Source organism: Lynx rufus, unplaced genomic scaffold (assembly GCF_022079265.1).
Source record: "Lynx rufus isolate CCGP_SWC_20201006 ecotype Redwood Valley unplaced genomic scaffold, mLynRuf1.p SCAF_31, whole genome shotgun sequence".
NCBI classification, from domain to species: Eukaryota; Metazoa; Chordata; class Mammalia; order Carnivora; family Felidae; genus Lynx; species Lynx rufus.
In genome coordinates, this window is record NW_025814847.1 from 1,072,128 (window position 1) to 1,089,231 (window position 17,104).

Below are 17,104 nucleotides of genomic sequence, written 5' to 3' on the forward strand. Positions count from 1 at the left end.
GAGGACCGTCCCCCCTCCCCCCCCTCCGCTCCGCGCGCGCCCCAGACTGCGCGGGCCCCGTGCCCTCCACCCCCACCGTCCCGTCCCAAGTTCACCGCCCCCCCTCCCAACCCCGCACGCAGCCCTCCTCCTTGGCCCTCGCGCCCCTCGCTCGCTCCGCCCCCTCCCACATCTGTCGTCTTCCCCCCCATCTGTCGTCTTCCCCCCCCCCCCCCCCCGCTGCTGCCCGAGAAGACGTGGAAGGGGCGGAAGGTCAGGGCAGCATCTCCAGGGGGCAGGGGCTGAACGTTCCCACGTTAGGACGTTCCCACTGGCAGTCCTCCCGGAGGACTGAGCCCGCTCATCGCTGATGGGTGTCAGCCCCACGTCCCCCGGGTTCGTTCCACCGTGGGGACGGCCTGAAAAGGGGCAGCAGGGCTGCAGGGTATGAGATCAACACGGACCGCCGGGGTAGAGGAAGCACAAAGTTCACGAGGAGTTAGGCTTGTATACCCCTCTAGTCCCCGTCCCCCCTCGAGCCCCGTTCAGTCGGATCCAGTGCAGCACTAAGCACCCACATTTACCTCCCCGCTCCCTCCCGTTCTTTGGCGGCAGCCTCCCACTGGCTACCCTAAGCACAGCCCCCCCACCATATGGCCCAGAGCTCACATTCCAAGGGAAGCCCACCTGATCTCGCTTCAGATTCTTCCCCCCAGGAGCAATCTGGGCTGCAGTGTGCTGAGAGAGAGGTCCAGAGCCCCTCCCCCGGCCCCAGACCCCTGCAAGGAAAGCTTTAGAAGAAGGACGTGGTCCTGTTCAACCTTCCCTTCTTCCTGGGACTCGTTCTCTCCGCCCACTCCAGGGAAACCTGGGTTGGCTGGGATGGGGGAGGGGCGGCTGGACAGGAGGAAGGCGACAAGGATCACAGATGGCCTGGATGTTTGACCAAGGCCCCAGGGAGAGACTGCTCGGATATACAACTCCAATCCCGGCGCTCCAGAATTTAAGTTCTGGAATGAGGTGTTCGGCTGGAGTGTGTGTGTGTGTGTGTGTGTGTGTGTGTGTGTGTGTTTGGGGTAGAGGGCAGGAGGAAAAATTAAAAAAAGATGCCTTGGAACTTAGGGACGCCTCCCCCACATTGATTTTCCAAGAGGAGTCAGGGGACACAGGGTCCAGTGCAGATCAGGGTCTTTCCCTCCCCCACAATGAGCTTCCCTTTCCCTCCTCGCAGCCAGGGATGCCCGCTAGAAGTTCTCTCTAAGCACTGACTGGCTCAGAGACCCCAAGTCATGCAAAAAAGTACCTGGTTCCCACTTTTCCTAGCGTCAGCCCCAGGGAGGCTTCCAGATGTTCTCTCGGGGTCTTAGGTCATCTGAGCCCCCATCTGCCTGCTTAGGCAGACCTCTCTGCACAGGGGTGGGCAGGAACCCCAGGGTCGGATCACCCCCAGAGTTCTCTTGCTTCCCACCGCCCCAGGGATCTAGGCGAGCCTTACTTCGTGTCCCCTCGCCTGTCTTCCTGGGCAGAGGCTGCATATTTCTCAGTGGGGAGGTAAAGGTGTGAAATAGACTTGATTTCTGCACCTTCCCTCCAGAGACTCTTGTTCCTCCAGCTTACTCCTTATTTCTTGTGCATGCTGTGACCCCTTTCCAGAAGACCCCAGTGCCACATTTTCCTGGATCTCCCTTTCTCCCCCTGCGGAGTGCTGGCCAGCAGGGGGGGTTTATTTTTTGGAAGGGGCTCTGGTGCAAGCTCCCTCAGGAATGAGCTGTTCCCAAGCCCCCGCTTGCCTTGGATTTAGGGGCCCAAACCCCAGCCCCCCGCAACTCAACTCACAGCGCGTGGAGAGGAGAGTAGCCGGCAGCAGAAACCCCTGGGGGGTAGCGTCCATGCCCCTGACACCACCCCTTCCCCGGCCCCCCTGGAGGGTGGGAGCCACAGGACACCGCTGTTCCTCCTAAACGTAGCGGCAGCTCCGACTAGGGCTGGCCGTCCGTGTCATCCTCACTTCCCAGGCTCCCCTGCTCCTCTCCTGTTTCCACAGCAACCAGTCTGGCGACAGCTCTAGAGCATCCCCCTCCCCTCCCCAGTCCTGGGTACCACTAGAGGCTGAGCCACACGCCATAGCTATTTTTAGCCCGAGTCCCTCCTCCTGGACAACTCAGAGCTCGCCTCCTCACCCCCTCAGGAAAAAAAAAAAAGAGAAGAGGAGAAAGCTGGCACGCTCCCCGAGAAGCTTCTTGCTCTGCGAAAATACGGGCCCTGGCGTGTTTGGGAAGAAGGCGTTTGATCTCCTGGGGATTCGAGCCCCCCACCCCCACCCCCGGGAGCTGACATCTCATCACCTCCAGCAGGGGTCTCTGGGTGCAGGCATGACCCTCAGGCAGGCACCATCATGTCGCCCCCTTTCGGAGAGGCCATCCCGATCCAGGAGGAGATCGCTAGAGAGAAAAGAGGTCCACCCGAGGAAGGGAGGCGGGGTCAGGGGCTCTAATCTTTGTCACTGGTTTATGGCGTGACCCAAGGAGTTGCTTCCTTCCTTGAACCACCAGCGATCCACTTTTCACAGGGTACGGACGCGGACAAACCTCCCCTTTGAACCTGCTTCACGGGGTGTGCGGATCACACGAGGCAACCCAGATAGAAGGGCTTTAAAGCGTATTTTGCTACTCGCGAAAAGTCTGGAAACAACGCAAACGTCCAACGGAGAGAAAAGCCTAGGTGAGGGCTTAAAACTCTCCGTGCGACAAACTTCCGCAGAGCCCGGGTGCTGGGCAAAGTGCTAGGTGGGGGTGGTTACAGAAATGACACCTAGTCGCTGCCCACGAGGAGCACGTGGTCCAGTGGGGGAGAAAGACAGGCAGACACAGAACGCGAATATCACTACCGATAATTCCTTGAGCGCCAGCTATGACCTGGCCACACACCTCCTCTAAAGACCCCGGGAGACACCCTCCGAGAGGGGTATGGTGTTCTCCGTTTAGGGACGAGACACTAAAGCAGAAAGGGGAAGAGAGTTGCCAAGCGTCACAGAGGCAGAGAGAGCGGTCACAGTCCTCCACGTGTGTCCCCGGCTCACTGCGGGGCCGGGAAGATGTAGAAACGGACACTGGAGGCTTAGAAGTTGCTGGAATGATCTGGGGAGGTGGAGAAGGTGGTGACTGAGTAGTATAATCTCGGGAGGCAGTGTCCCGGGTTCAAGTCCCGGCTCTGTCCGCTGCTAGCTGGGTGACTTCGAGCAAGTTACTTGACCTCTCTGATGGCTTTCTTCACCTGAGAAATGAGAATTATCCATCTCCAAGAGAATATCCTCCTTTTGGGGGTTGTCGTGAGGCAGCGCCTGGCACCTTGTAAATGCTTCGCAGATGCTGGCTACATCTCTCTTCTCCTTGTTACCCTCATCCGGGGCATCTCCTGATACCCCACCCTGCTCCTCCTTCCTCTGTTTCGGTGCCACCCAGTGAGGCCTGCAGGGGGCGCTGCGGGTACACCGCCCTCCTCTCCCCAGCCCTCCTGCCCACGTTTCTTGTTCCAAGTGGAAATACCGAGTTTTCAGCCCGAGATTGGCATCAGGAGGGCTGTTAAAGCCCCAGTCAACATCCCCGTCTCCTGGGCCCGGCCCTGTCACCTGAGCCTTGGGACTGCTAGCCTGCCCTTCTCTGTCCTGCCAAGCAGCTGCTCACGTTGGTTCTGCTGTGCCAGGAGCTCAGAGGGAGGAAACCGGACCCCTGGGCAAGAGAGCATTTGCATAGAACTGGCCCCATTTCCTGAGTGGGGGGGGGGCGTCACAGGGCTGGCGGGCCCATGCGGAGGGTGTCAGCCAGCCCCCTGCCTCAGTCCCGCTGACCACCACCCGGCCCCTGAGGTGCCTCCCCCCTCTCCCCAGTGCAGGTCCTGGACTTCACCTGGTCTCTAACTTCAATCCCTTGTTTCTCATTGAGCTTGAGCAGAGGGAGGGAATCAAGTTTTCTTGGGTTCCAGGGTGCGAGATCCCAGCTTTCTGGTATCCCGACAGGGAAAGCAACTTTATGAGGAATTGGTAAAACATGTCAGTACAGTGGTGATGGTGGGAGACTGGGTTTGGAACTTGAGAATGTTGAGGGCGGGAGGGGCACGGCCGGGGCCACGTAGGTGGTCCACAAAGAACCTCGTTACAAGGTAGAGAAAGGAGCCCGCTCTGGGCAGGTGCATTCCTTATGGCATGTGGCTTGGAGAGTAAGTGGTACTTTGGGGCAAAAATAAAAATAAAAAGGGGAATCCTTCTAGTAGATACAGCTCTGAGCCAGGGTGCAAGGATTGGCAAGCCGAGTGCCGTTCAGTTCTCAGCTTGCCCCCTCAGTGAGTGCCTTTGTGCAGTCCACAGCCTGTACAGCTGTATGTGGGAGCCCTGGGACCAACCAGTCTGGGAAGGTTTCCTTGAACGAGATCATGAGACTTCTTGGGTAAAATCTTGGGAGGTGGGAGAGGAAGTATGATGGGAAAACAGGAGATGGTTGAGGATATGAATTTAGTGGAGCAGGGAGGCCAATCTGGCAGAAACGATAACAATTGTCATAAATTCAAGGGAGCTGGGGCCCGAGAAAACTCAGAGCAGAGGGAGAATACGATTGAAGCAGTGGATGCGGGTGGAGGTCAGAGTGAATGCGGGGAGGGGAGCAGAGCACAGCACCAGGACAGGGGGGACCCCACTGGGCACCCCAGGCTGAGGCACATCCTGGCCTTCTGGCTCTTTCCAGCACAGCTAGGGGATCAGAGCCTTCTCATCAACAGGTCTATCTTGCTTGATAGGATTGGTGCAGATTGCTCAGGATTTAAAAGTCCTGGCATTTAGAGGTGGTCCAGGATTAGTCCTCACCTTCCAGGTCTGGGATGGGTCCTTAGGCAGGACTAAGACCAGGCATCCCAGCTCCTGGTCCCTGGTTGTTTCTTTATTCCCTGTAGTCTCCCCGCTACCACAGTGTATTGGGTGTCAGTGGGATTTTAATCCGAACTGGAAAGATACGAGAGGAGCCACCTCGTTAAAGAAATTCTGGGAAGACTCCGTTAGCAATGTGATCAAGCACCCCTCAACTTCCGTCCTATAAATGTGGGTTTATGTACACTGCATTTCGCGGAGGGAGGGGGTATGTATACCTAAACAATAATCCTTTAGTGACTGGGGCGATGTAGCCTCGTCCCTCCGTCTCGCGGTCCTCTGCGGTCTCGATCATCCAGCTACGAGGTGCCCGCTACTGATGGAAATTCGTTGAGCTCAAATGTTGCTCGGAGCCCCGTAGTGTGCAATGCAATCAATCATCTCCACTCTTTCCAGAGCAAGGTCAAAGAGGAGACGAGGCCGAAGTCGGAAGGAGTGAATCTGAAAGGAGCAATCGAGAAGACAGTTGGCTACACTGAGAGAAGAGGGGAGGTCTTCAGAGAAAGATGGTTCCCCTACCCACCACGGAGGGGTGGTCCAGAATTAGTCCTCACTTCACGGGGAACGGATGGGTCCCAGGAGAAGGTGGTGGTCATGGATGTCACAACCGTGGCAAATTTTTCATACTAAGCTGCGTGCCTGTTGACAAGATTACCTACGCAAATTCACTCTAGTGAGAGGAGCTTTGGAGCCAAACACGTGTGGATTCAGGTTCTGAAACTAACACCTTCTAACTATGTAACCATAGGCAAGGCAAGCCACTTCACCTCTCGGAGCCTCGGTTTCCCCATCTCAAGTGATATACGTATCTTCTATCATAAACACTCACAAATACCAATTCCCTATGTCCTTTATCATGGGTTCCCTATTGGGCTCCTAGTGACTATTCTAGGACTTTTTTTTTTTTTTTTTTTGTAATGTAAGCCTTACACCCAGCATGGGGCTTGAACTCACAACTTGGAGATCAAGAGTTGCATGGTCTACCGACTGAGCCAGCCAGGCGCCCTTAGGACCTCTTTTCCGTAAAAAGATTTGAGAAAGTGAGAACTGTTGTTTGACAACATCTACAAAGGAATATATGCGATGGGTGCATGTGTATATATGTTGTAACACATGACTTAAGGACAAAAACTCCATTTAAGTCACTCTTTTTTTTTTTTTAACGTTTATTTATTTTTGGGACAGAGAGAGACAGAGCATGAATGGGGGAGGGGCAGAGAGAGAGGGAGACACAGAATCGGAAACAGGCTCCAGGCTCTGAGCCATCAGCCCAGAGCCCGACGCGGGGCTCGAACTCCCGGACCGCGAGATCGTGACCTGGCTGAAGCCGGACGCTTGACCGACTGCGCCACCCAGGCGCCCCTAAGTCACTCTTTTAAAAGTAGAAAACCACAGTTCCATTTGAGCTATCTGTACTTTTCCACGGTCTTGCACCCTTGCTGTTCTAGAACTTCTGAGCTCTTTCTAGTTGCCCGGTCCCGCCCCACACCGTGATTTTTAGCAAATGGCTCTTCTGCTTTCCAGGGAAGGTGCAGGCCATTTGGAAAGAACTCCTCCAGAGACCTCTCCTTCGCCACGAGATATCTCTTCTGCTCCCATCCTTGGCTCTTTCCTCCCTGGCCTCTCTGAGGCATACCCTAAAAGCCTAAAAGCGTCGAGCTGAGGAGCTTGGACCGTGCCCAGGAAGCAAGGGGCACCCTGTTTGGGGGTTGGCAGAGGGGTGCAGGGACTGACATGGTGAAAACAGGTCGTCTCTTCCTTTGAGAATGGAGAGAAGGGGGAAGGGTGGGTCCGGGGCCTGGGCTGTCAGTGATCTTCCTGAGCCTAGCTGTGGCCATGAAATGAAAAGGGACATCCTAGAGAAATACAACAGAGAGACCGGGCAGGATTTGGTGGCTTAATTGACGTGTCAAGGGGTGGAGCAGAGGGAAGGGTGAAGAGGTGAAGAGTGGAGATCAGTTTCAGTTTTTAGATCCGGTCGACAGGGAGGGGCGCCTGGGGGGCTCAGCCGGTTAAGCCTCTGGCTCTCGATTTCAGCTCAGGTCGAGATCTAACAGGTCATGAGCTCGAGCCCCACATTGGGCTCTGCACTGAGAGCATGGAGGCTGCTTGGAATCCCCTCTCTCCCTCTCTCTCTGCCCCTTCCCTGCTCATGTGTCTCCCCCTTCTCAAAATAAACCAATAAGCTTAAAAAAAAAATGTGATTGACCGGGAGAAACACAGAAATAAAGAAGTCACGAGGGCTGCCAGCCTTGAGGAGGAAGAAGATGAGTTCGGTTTGGGGCCTGTCCGGGCGGAGTGGGAATCCCCCGCCAGCAGCTGGAACCGAGATGCTCTAAAGAAAGCCCAAGGCTGAGCACAGAGATCTGAGTGTAACTTGGAGATGAGAGCCAGAGCGACGTCAGTGATGAAGGCTCCACCTCAGACACAGAAAGAGATCAAGGACACGAAGAGAACACAGGACCAACCCTTCGGCATTGGAGGAGCGAGCGGCTGTAGGTTTGGGCGCGCAGGGCCAGTGGAGGCGGACGGGGCTGGAAGGACACCAGGTCTAAGTCATAGCGGGCCTTCTGTCCCACGGCGAGGAATCTGGATTTTACTTCTGGCCGACGGGCAGCCACCGAAGGCTTTTACATTGGGAAGGGACACAGTCAGGTTTGTGTTTCAGAGAGCTGGTACCTTACAGGTGTTCAGCCTTAAATGTAGGAGTTCATGATCCGCAGGATTGTTCGAGTGACGGAAACTGGAGGTGGGGATGCTCGAGAGAGGGCAGCTGCAGAGATCCTGGCCAGAGAGGGGCGGTGTCCTGGGGCACAGCTGAAGGATGCGGCAGAGAGGAGGGGGCAGGCTCTGGTTAGCTCAGATGAGGTGAGAAGGAGAAAAGAATCAAGGCTCTGGCATTGCGGTCTGCTGGCCCCTCCCTCCAAACCATCTCGCTCACCTCCAGATTTATCTTCCTAAAATTCTGCCAGGGCTTCGTCTGTCCTCGGCCCAAGACTTTGCCTCCAGGAACCCAGAGCTGACCCCCCAGCTGGCACCGTCCTCTCTTTCCCCAACACAGACACCTCACCTGTGGTGCCTGGCTTGCGGCCCACCTCCCTCCCCCAGGGGGGCTAGTTCAAATGTACATTTACCCAGCGTACGGCTTTTAGAGGCAGAACTAAACTAAAACGTTTCAGGTTTCTTTGCTTTTGTTTGTTTTTTTTTTTCCAAGATGTATATCAACTCAAGATGATAATGCCGGTTACTGATTAATAGTTAAATATCTAAATATCTATGATGAACCAAAATGGGGAACTGATTCTTTCCTTAATAAATGCCCGGGGGGGGGAGCCTGTGGATTGGAACCCCTGGAAGCACGGATTCGGATACTGAGAGCAGTCCTTGGTGACGGCGGGGTTGAGAAGAACTGGGCCCGTGTGCCGCCGTTTCCCAAGCAGACTTGTATTTCCATGTGTCCCGGGGACTTGGTGACTGCGTTCCTTCTGCCTCGGACGCCCTGCGCATCATCTCCCAGGACCTGAATCCTCTGCGCTCTTCAGGGCGCTTATCAGATGCCCCACATCTGCCAGGACCCCCTTAAGTAGAGGGACCCGGCCCCCTCTGCGGCCTCCAGCGCCTCGCACCTGCGCCGCGCGCCCCGCCGCGTCGCGGCTCCGGGACCCGGCGGGCTGCTGGCGGGGAGGCTGGTCCGCGCACTCGGCCCCCGGGACCTCACGCAGTGCTTAGGGCCCGGTGACCGGCAGAGGGATAGCGCGCCGGAGCCCAGCCCCAGCCAGCCCCTTGGCGCTGCGCGCAGGGCCACCGGGCCGTCCCGAGTTCATTTCCAGCTCATTAACTCGGCCCGGCCCGCCCCCCGCGCCCGCTCCCCGTCGCTGACACGGCCGCCGCCGCCTCTCCCCTGTCATCGTGCCAGCGCAGCCCCTATCGCTTCGCCCATCGTCTCGCGTCCCTTTCCCTCCCGGAGTCTGTCTGGGTCCCGCTCCTCGGGCGCTGCGCTCGGCCCTGCGCCTCCATCTGTCTGGGTCTCCGCTTCCTTGCCCCCTGCGCCCCGCCCCCCGCCCCGGCCTCTCCAATCCCGGCGGCGCGGGCCTGGCGCTCCACGTCCCCATTGGCCCGCCCGCAGCCCCCCGCCCCCGCCCGCCGGCCCCCTCCGGGCCCCTCCATTCACACAAAGTTTGGCTCCGGCGCTGCGGAGGGAGGGGGCGGCCCGGCCCGGCCCAGCTCTGCCCCCGGCCGGCCCGACCCCGGCCCCGGCCCCCGGACCAGCCCTTATCTGATCCCAGCCCCGGGTTTAAGAGTCCCGGCTCTGCCCGTCGCTCGGCTCGGTTCCTCATTCCTGCCCGCCCCGTCCGTCCGTCCGTCCGTCCGTCAGTCCGTCTGTCCCGCTGCCCATCCGAGGGGCCACTCCACCCCGGACCCAAGGTAAGACCCTGGCCCTGATGGAGCCCTGCCCACCTCGCTCCCCAAAGATAGGGGGAACCCCAACCCTTCGGTCCCCACCCTGTCTGGTCTCAGCAGTACTGTCCTGTTCCCCAGCTTCCCACCTTGGGCGACCCTAAACAGACCCTCCTGAGAAGGGCTCCCCAAGAAAGAAACCTTACCCATGCTGGTCACCTCCAGCTCATTGGGCTAAAGAAGGGGCTTTCCCGATGCCCCTTCCCACCAGGCGGACCCGGCAGGGCATCACAGCCCTCTCAAGGGATACAGTGACCACCACATACAGGTAACCACGCATCGCCCACTCCGGCACTCCGGACAGCGCCCTCTCTTCCCAAGATGGTCAGGTTACCCCCACTCCCATGCCAGCCCCTTCCCCCTCCCCACACTGTGACACTCATGTAGTGACACCCATTGATCACGAGTCCACACATGGGAGCAGAGACACAAACCGCTGGGATTAGCGAGCCGCGGGAGCCTGGTGTGCCTGGGACCCCTGCCCACTTGGCCTCTTCCCTCCACTCCCACTTGGCCCGCATGTCAAGCCCCCCCTCCATCTCTTGCCCCCTTCCCCAGGTAGGTCACACTAGGGTCCCTGGGAAGCAAGCAGGGCCGCTGCTGCGGGAGGAAGAAGGGCAGGTTGGGTTCTGAGACATTCACGCTCCAGGCAGAGATGCCCCTTCCCCATCCCAGCCCTTGTCCCCACCAGGAAGTGACCAAGGGCAGCGGTGTGAGGAAAGAGATAAGGGTCAAAGCTTCCCGATTTGGGGGAGGAGAGCTGTGCCCCTGGGATGGGTAGAAGGACAGATGTGGGACAGAGTAGGAGGGGGGCCTCTGGTTACTTGAGATGTCACTCCTGCTAATGAAGCACCCAGAGTGAGGCGGGGGTGGAGGGCCCAAAGGAGGCCAGGGCTCAGGACGTGAATTTGTTGCTTATCAGCACAAATTCTGGCTAAAGGTTTGGGGCCCGTCTGCCTCGGCTGTGGTGTCTGATGTGTTCCCCCACCGGGACTGCTTTTGGGAGTTCCGGGGGGGGGGGGGAGGCGGGGAGAAGATGAGAGATTTGGGCCCCTGGCGTGAGGAGGGTCTCGGTGCAGGGGTGCTCGGCAGGGCCTGGAGGGCACCAAGCCATCGGCCTGAGGAGGGGCCAGCAGCCCCCGCTGCGTTCTATTTGGTTCCATCTCCGGACCCTCTCCCTAATCTCTGCGAGTTTCCGAACGTGTTCCTGGCGCAATGGTGGGCACCGTCCTGTGCTGAGGGTAGGGCCTGCGAATCCCTCAGGGTGTGGCCTGGTTGCGGGGGACCCAGTGTCGAAGGAGGCAGGTGTTCTGGCTTCTAGCTACTTCTTCAGGGAGCAGGAAATGAGGGAGGGGGAGGGAAGGCGTCACGCCAGGGAGAGGGGCCAGGGCTGGTCTGCGGAGGCGATGGGCATGGCCCGGGCAGGGCCAACCCCCTTTCCCCGCCCCTCTGTCCTTTGGCGGTGGTGGCGAGGGAGGGAGAGAGGGGGTGTTGGGGGGCGATCTGGGCCAGTCCGGCCTCCCGGAGCCCTTGCCAGCCTGGGTCCTGAAAGGAGCTGCTGTTTTCTGAGCCGTCCCCCACCCCCCACCCCCCAGCCGGAGCCCGAGCAGCCAACTTGTCTCAGTCGGTATCATATGGCAATGACTCCACGGAATGGAGGGGTGGGGGGGGGGGGTTGGTGAGCAGGGTTATGGGTCCATTCCTTCTGTGGTTCCAATGCAGAATTCCACCGCAGCCCCCTACGCTGAGCGGGGGGGAAATCTGTGTTCCCAACATCTGCCTCACATGCAGTCTAGGGACGCTTGCGTTCGTATGGGAGGGTTAGCTGTCTGGCCACCGGCACCCCCCACCTCTTCCCGTGCCCCTACCTGCACCTCCATACCTGAGCTCATTTGTAGCTCCAGGTCGTTTGGCTTGGAGGGGAGGGCCCGGCAGAAGACCCAGGGACCTCTCTTCCCTTGTCCTCCCTAAGGGACCAGAGAGGCTTGGCATTTGGATCTGGGTGGGCTCAGTGAGAGGTTTAGGGTCCTGGGGGGCGGGTCATACCGAGAGACCCACTTCCTCCGAGGAGAAAAGGCCCGTTGGGCCTCCTGGCGAGATGCTCGGCCTCTGCACGCGAGACGGAAGACGGGCCGAGTCCCCCGGCATCGGTGGGGGAGAGAAAGAGACGTGGGGCCACGGAGCCCCCAACTTTCCTGCCAAGGGTTATGTAGGACGGAAGGAAAAAAAAAAAAAAAACCTTCCACTCCCCCTCCCCTTCCCGGCCTAGATTCTCCTCTTGCCTGACTGGTCAGTGCCACTGTCCAGGCTGAGGCCAAGCGGTCCAGGACAGTGGGGAGGCCCCAGAAGGGGCAGGGAGGCCGTTGGGATGGAACTACGGAAAGATAGACGGTGGGCAGGTCTGGACTGCAAGGGTTTTAGCGCCCGGGGAAGGGTGGTTGGCAGGGCAGCTCCTGGAAACCGAGCTGCGGGAGTTTCCCCCGTCACCGCGGCTCCCCCACGGGCTGAGTTCAGCGCCTCTCTTCCCTCATTCCAGTTTCTCGTACATGATGCTGCCGTTCTGCATGGGCACGGTGCCTCGGGGTGGGGGGGGGACCCTCTCCATCCCCTCCCCCGCCAGAACCTTGAAAGGGCAAAGAGAAGGGGATTGTGGGAAAACCTCTCCCGTGGGTGTCCGCCAGCCCCGCGCTAGATTTGAGGCGGTGGGGAGAAGGGAGGGGCTGGCTCTGGAATGTGGAGAGAAGTAGGAGCTGGCCCGAGTGGCCCCGGGGAAGCAGGGCTGAGAGGTGGGCCTGAGCACTTCCGGCCTCTTAGGCCGTGACTTCCCAGTACGCGGCCATGGCGTTCTTTTTTCCAGGGGGCAGAAGGCCCTGGAAAGGGTTGGGGCCGCGGCTGGAAGGACTTAGGTTCGACTTCAGGAAGCGCATCCCATAAAAAAGGAAAGAAATCTGAGATGGAGTTTGGGAAGGAACGGGAGACCACCTTCTGGAACAAAAAAAAACCCCACCCTAAGCCCCCAGGCCCATCCTTAAGGCTTCTGAGGGGAGCTGGGAAGCACAGGGAGGACGCGGCAGCCGTCGGGAGGCCTCTCCCGGGTGGCCTGGCCACTCCGCCACGTGGTCCCAGGGCTTCTTCCCGCTCGGGCCCCACCTGGGAGGCCGTGGGTGGAGAGGTTAAGAGCCTGGCCTTGGAGTCAGACTCCCTGGGTTCAAATCCCGGTTCCACCGCTCGGCAGCTACGACGTGCGTCCCCTCAGCCTTATGATGGCGCCAGGAACAGTTGGGGATTGAAGGAGTCGCTGTTGGTAGAGGGCTTGCAGTGATGCTCAGCACCTAACACGTGTGTTTCCTGCGGTGGTGCTCCCTCTCTCTGCCTCTCCCGGCCCCCGGGGCCTTACCACAGCCCGTCCCTGGTACTCCCGAGGCCAAGTCCGGGGCTCTGTCGCTCCACCCTTCCGGAGTTCGGGAAGGCAGAGAATCCTCACCTACAGATGCAGGTGGGACTCCCGTCTTCGTTCCCACAGATGGCCCCACGTGGGCCCGGTCTCCTCTCCCGTAGCTTCCTTCCCTGTTTCCAGGCAGGCGTCCCGTCTTCTACTGGGGTCCACGAAGTGTGAACTGAGACGTTGAGCTTTCCTAAAACAGTCCGTTTGCCCATCCGGAGCAACTTCTCCCTCCCAGCCAGCGGCCCCCCACCTCAGCTGTCCCCCGCGAGCCTGCCTGTCCCTCTGCCGCCTGGTTTACATGTCCGCCCTTTCCTCTGTCCCCCAACCAGCCCGAGTGTCCGCAGCAGCCTCCCTAAAGGCCTCCCTGACTCCAGCCACCCTCTCTCCTCCGTTCCCTCCCTCTTCTTCACCGCCCAATTCCCCCTGGGACTGTCCCCACGAAGCACCCGTTTTGTCTTGTCCCTTTCCTACCCAGACATCCCTGTTGGTTTTCAGATGAAAACTCCCCATCGCAGTCTTCAAGGTACTTTATGGAAGCTTTCCTCGCTCCCCTCCAGCACCCCATCTCTTGGGACTGCCCTCTTGAGAGGGGTGGGGGACGTGTCCACCGGCCATCCCTGAACGCCTTCTCTTCTCTCCCTCTGGGCACTCGCGGGGCCATTCCCATTCCAAGGCTGATCCCTCCTGCCCAGCGCCACCCGCGTCTCCCCATGGGCTCTGCCGTCTTGTACCCCTTTCTCCTCAGCAGTCCGCTTGTCCTTTGTCCCTTGTGTCTGTGACTTTGCCCGGATGTCCAACGCAATCGAATGGTAGTGCTGGAGGGGACATCCCGTCTCCTTCCTTGCACCGGGGCTCCTTTGGGATGGGGCCGTGACCCTGCAGGGTTTGGATCCCCCGAAGCAAAGGCCTCTCTTCCCTTCCGGGGACCCCTCAGCTCCTAGGAACAGAGTGCCCTCTGACCAGCTTGACTCTAGGTAGGAAACCTTTCTGGTGGCTAATTCTGCGGGGGAGAATCCCGACTTTGGAGGCTTATGAATGTCTGGGAGTGGGGTGTGTATATGTTAGACCCTATGATTGAACTCCCTGGGGAACTTCAAGAGAAGCCCCTCTCCCCCCAACAGCCCCATCCTGTGGAGATGGCATCACCCTAAGATTGCGAGCAGCGGACCCCAAGACCCCCAGTTTCCAGCTCTTTAAGCATGTTGGCCCAAACCCAAAAACTCCTGTGGGGATCCGCTGAGCCTTTCTCTCCTGGCCAGGGAGGTCCGCTCCCGCCTCGTGCTGGGCTTGTGGGCAGGCGTCCGGGGCGGAAGAGGCAAAGGTCAGAGCCCAGTCTGGGGCATCCCAGTTGTTCTGAGTTTCCCCCTGGGCTCGAGAGCTGGGAGATCTGTGGGGACACCTCCCAGGTGGGGCACAGGCCTGACCACTTACCCTTACGTTCTCCCTGGGACTGTCCCCTAGCTGTTCCCTTGCCCCTAGTCCCAAACAGGAGACCTGGGCACAGGCCTTCTCCCCACGTCTAAACCTCCCCACTGACCCTTCCGGGGACAAGACATGGGCAACTGGCAGGAGGAGAGAGCGAGTATGTCTGAGTCTAGGGTGGTGTTCGCAAGTCTTTTGATCTCAGGACTTTACACTCTTAAGCATGATTCAAGACTCCAAAGACCTTTTGTGTATGTGGGTTATATTTATTGATATGTCAGAAATGAAAACGGAGGAGACTTAAACTGTTTATTAATTCATTTAAAAACAACCACAAACCCATTGCATGTCAACGTGTATGATATCTTTTTAATGAAAAGTGGCTGTATTATATTTTATTTTTCTTATTATTTTTTGAAATGTTTATTCATTTTTGAGAGAGAGAGAGAGAGAGAGAACGGGGGAAGGTCAGAGAGAGAGGGAGACACAGAATCTGAAACAGGCTCCAGGCTCTGAGCTGTCAGCACAGAGCCCGACATGGGGCTTGAACTCACGAACCGCGAGATCGTGACCTGAGCTGAAGTCGGATGCCCAACCGACTGAGCCACCAGGCACCCCCAAAATCGCTATATTTTAAAAACAAAGCAACAAAATGTTTAGCAAGAAGAGTGGTGATGTCCCACACTTTCACGAGTCTTTGTAACGTGTGGCTTAACAGAAAACAGACAATTTCTCATATCTGCTTCTGCGTTCAATCTCTCGCCATATCATGTGTCACATAGCTTCTGGAAAACTCCACTGAACACTCATGAGAGAATGAAGGCGAAGAAAGCAAATAATATAGCAGCATTGTTGGGAAGACAGTTTTGACCTCACAGAGCCTCTGAAAGGGTGTCAGGAACCCCCAGGGTCCCTGGACCACGCTTTGAGAATCACTAGTCCAGAGGACTCTCAGAAAACCGTTTCAATCCCCGCGCCTCCTCCCCCGCCAAGCCGAGTGCCCTGGCTGGTCTCGGCTGCCCACACCCCTCTGAGTGTTCTCACTGGGCAGGCGGTCTGGGGGCCGTGGTTAAACAGGTGGGGCTCCGTTCTACCCCTCCCTAGCTGTGTGACCTTGGGCAGATCATCAACATCTCTGTGCTTCAGTTTTCTCATCTGTAAAATGGGGCTTGAAGAAAGTGCCTATTTTTTCGAGTTGTTGAAAATTACATGACAGAATTCTAGAAGAGGGCTTAGCGCAGTGCTACGTAGTGTGAGTTCTTTCGACGTTCAGGAGCCTTGCCTCTGAAGAATTCCCAGGGTCCGGAAGGCAGGGAGGGAGGGGCACAGGTGATCCTTCCCCTGTGGCGGAGGGGGCTTCCCAGCCCAGGGACGGAGAGCGACTGGGAGGGTTCACAGGGTTGCTGGCCCTGAATCTAGGAGTTCTAACTCCCAGCCCTCCCCTCCTCCCCCGCTGGGGACCCTTTGGGGGCAGGGAGGGCTTGCGGCAGAACCGAAGTCCTGACTGGGAGGAGGGAGCAGGCCTTCCCTTTCCCCCAGTAGCAGCAGGTGAGCCGTCCAGGGCCCAAGGCTGGGTAGCAGGAAGCCCCGAGGGCAGATAGTGGGCAGGGCCTCCTGCCCTCAGCACAACTGAAAAGAGAAGTGCCCAAGCCCAGAAGCTTTCTCTGTCTTGCCCGGGGCAGTCCTCTAAAGTGACTTCAGCCCTCTCTCCTGGGGGTTTCTGGCCCAGGACAGAGGAAGTCTTGATTGGGCAAACATTGCTACTCAAGTGGCGCCCCTTCCCTGCTCGCTGCCCCCTTCCCAGGTCTGGGCCTGCTCTCAGCCACCCCCCCCCCCCCCCGCCCCGCACTGGCCGCCCCCTCCCAGGGCGGGGGTGGGGAGTGGGGCCGCAGCTAGTACCTGGGCCATGGAGGGTGCCCGTGGCGGGGGTGGGTGGAGGAGGGTGCGGGGCCCCCCTGGGCAGGAGGACCTCTTGCCCACAGCGTGGGGGAGGCCCGAGGCAGCCACACACACCCTGCAGCACCGCTGGCCCTGGCCCTCTGGCCCTTCGGCCACGCTCCCCGGAGCCGGAGCTGGGGCTGCAGGTGCCGCCTTCCTCAGAAGCCCAGACACCCTGGCTGCCTCACCCCCACCCCCCCGCACACACCGATTTTGCATCCGGTGGCGGTCCCGATCCGACCCGCAGCCCCCCAGCCCGACAACTCCGGAGACCCTCAGGCTTAAGTTTGAGACCTTGCTCCGTGTCTCCTGCCCACCCACTCCCTGGAATAGAGGGCAAGAGATGGTAATAGATGGGGGAAACTGAGGCAAAAAGTGGGTGGGCTCAGACTGCCCACCTGCTTCTTTCCCGGCGGCCCGGCCTGGCCCCCAGAGTGCTCCCCTCCCCCATCGTGACCGGTCCCTTGGCTTTTTCCACTTGCAAAGGCCTTTGTGGCCAGTGGCTGGTTTGGGGGCCCTAGGCGAGGCTCCCTCTGTCGTCTCCCTAGGGGAGCCCCCAGGGACTAAGATCTCTCCAGTCTCGGCCCTGCCCCACCCCCTGCCTCCACAGGCAGGGCCAGCAGCCCCCCAGCTCCCTCCTCTGGGCTGTGGGACAGGGAGAGGGCCGAGGGGCTGGCCCTGCATACTAATGGCCTGCCCATTGTCAAAGCCCCTTTGTGCCAGAGAGCTCCATTGAGGCGGCTCCGGGGCGGGCACAATGGGGGCTCTGTCCCCGAGTTCCCCCAAACAGTCACCTGCTTTCAGAGCCTCCCCCCACCACCTCCCCCACCCGCCCCAGTGTCCGGAGGGCCAAGAGAGCGCGGGGGAGTGGGCCCAGGGCCAGGGGGGATGGGCAGGAGGCGACCCTCCCCCCCACCCCCCGGGGCAGGCTGGGAAGCTGGGCACTG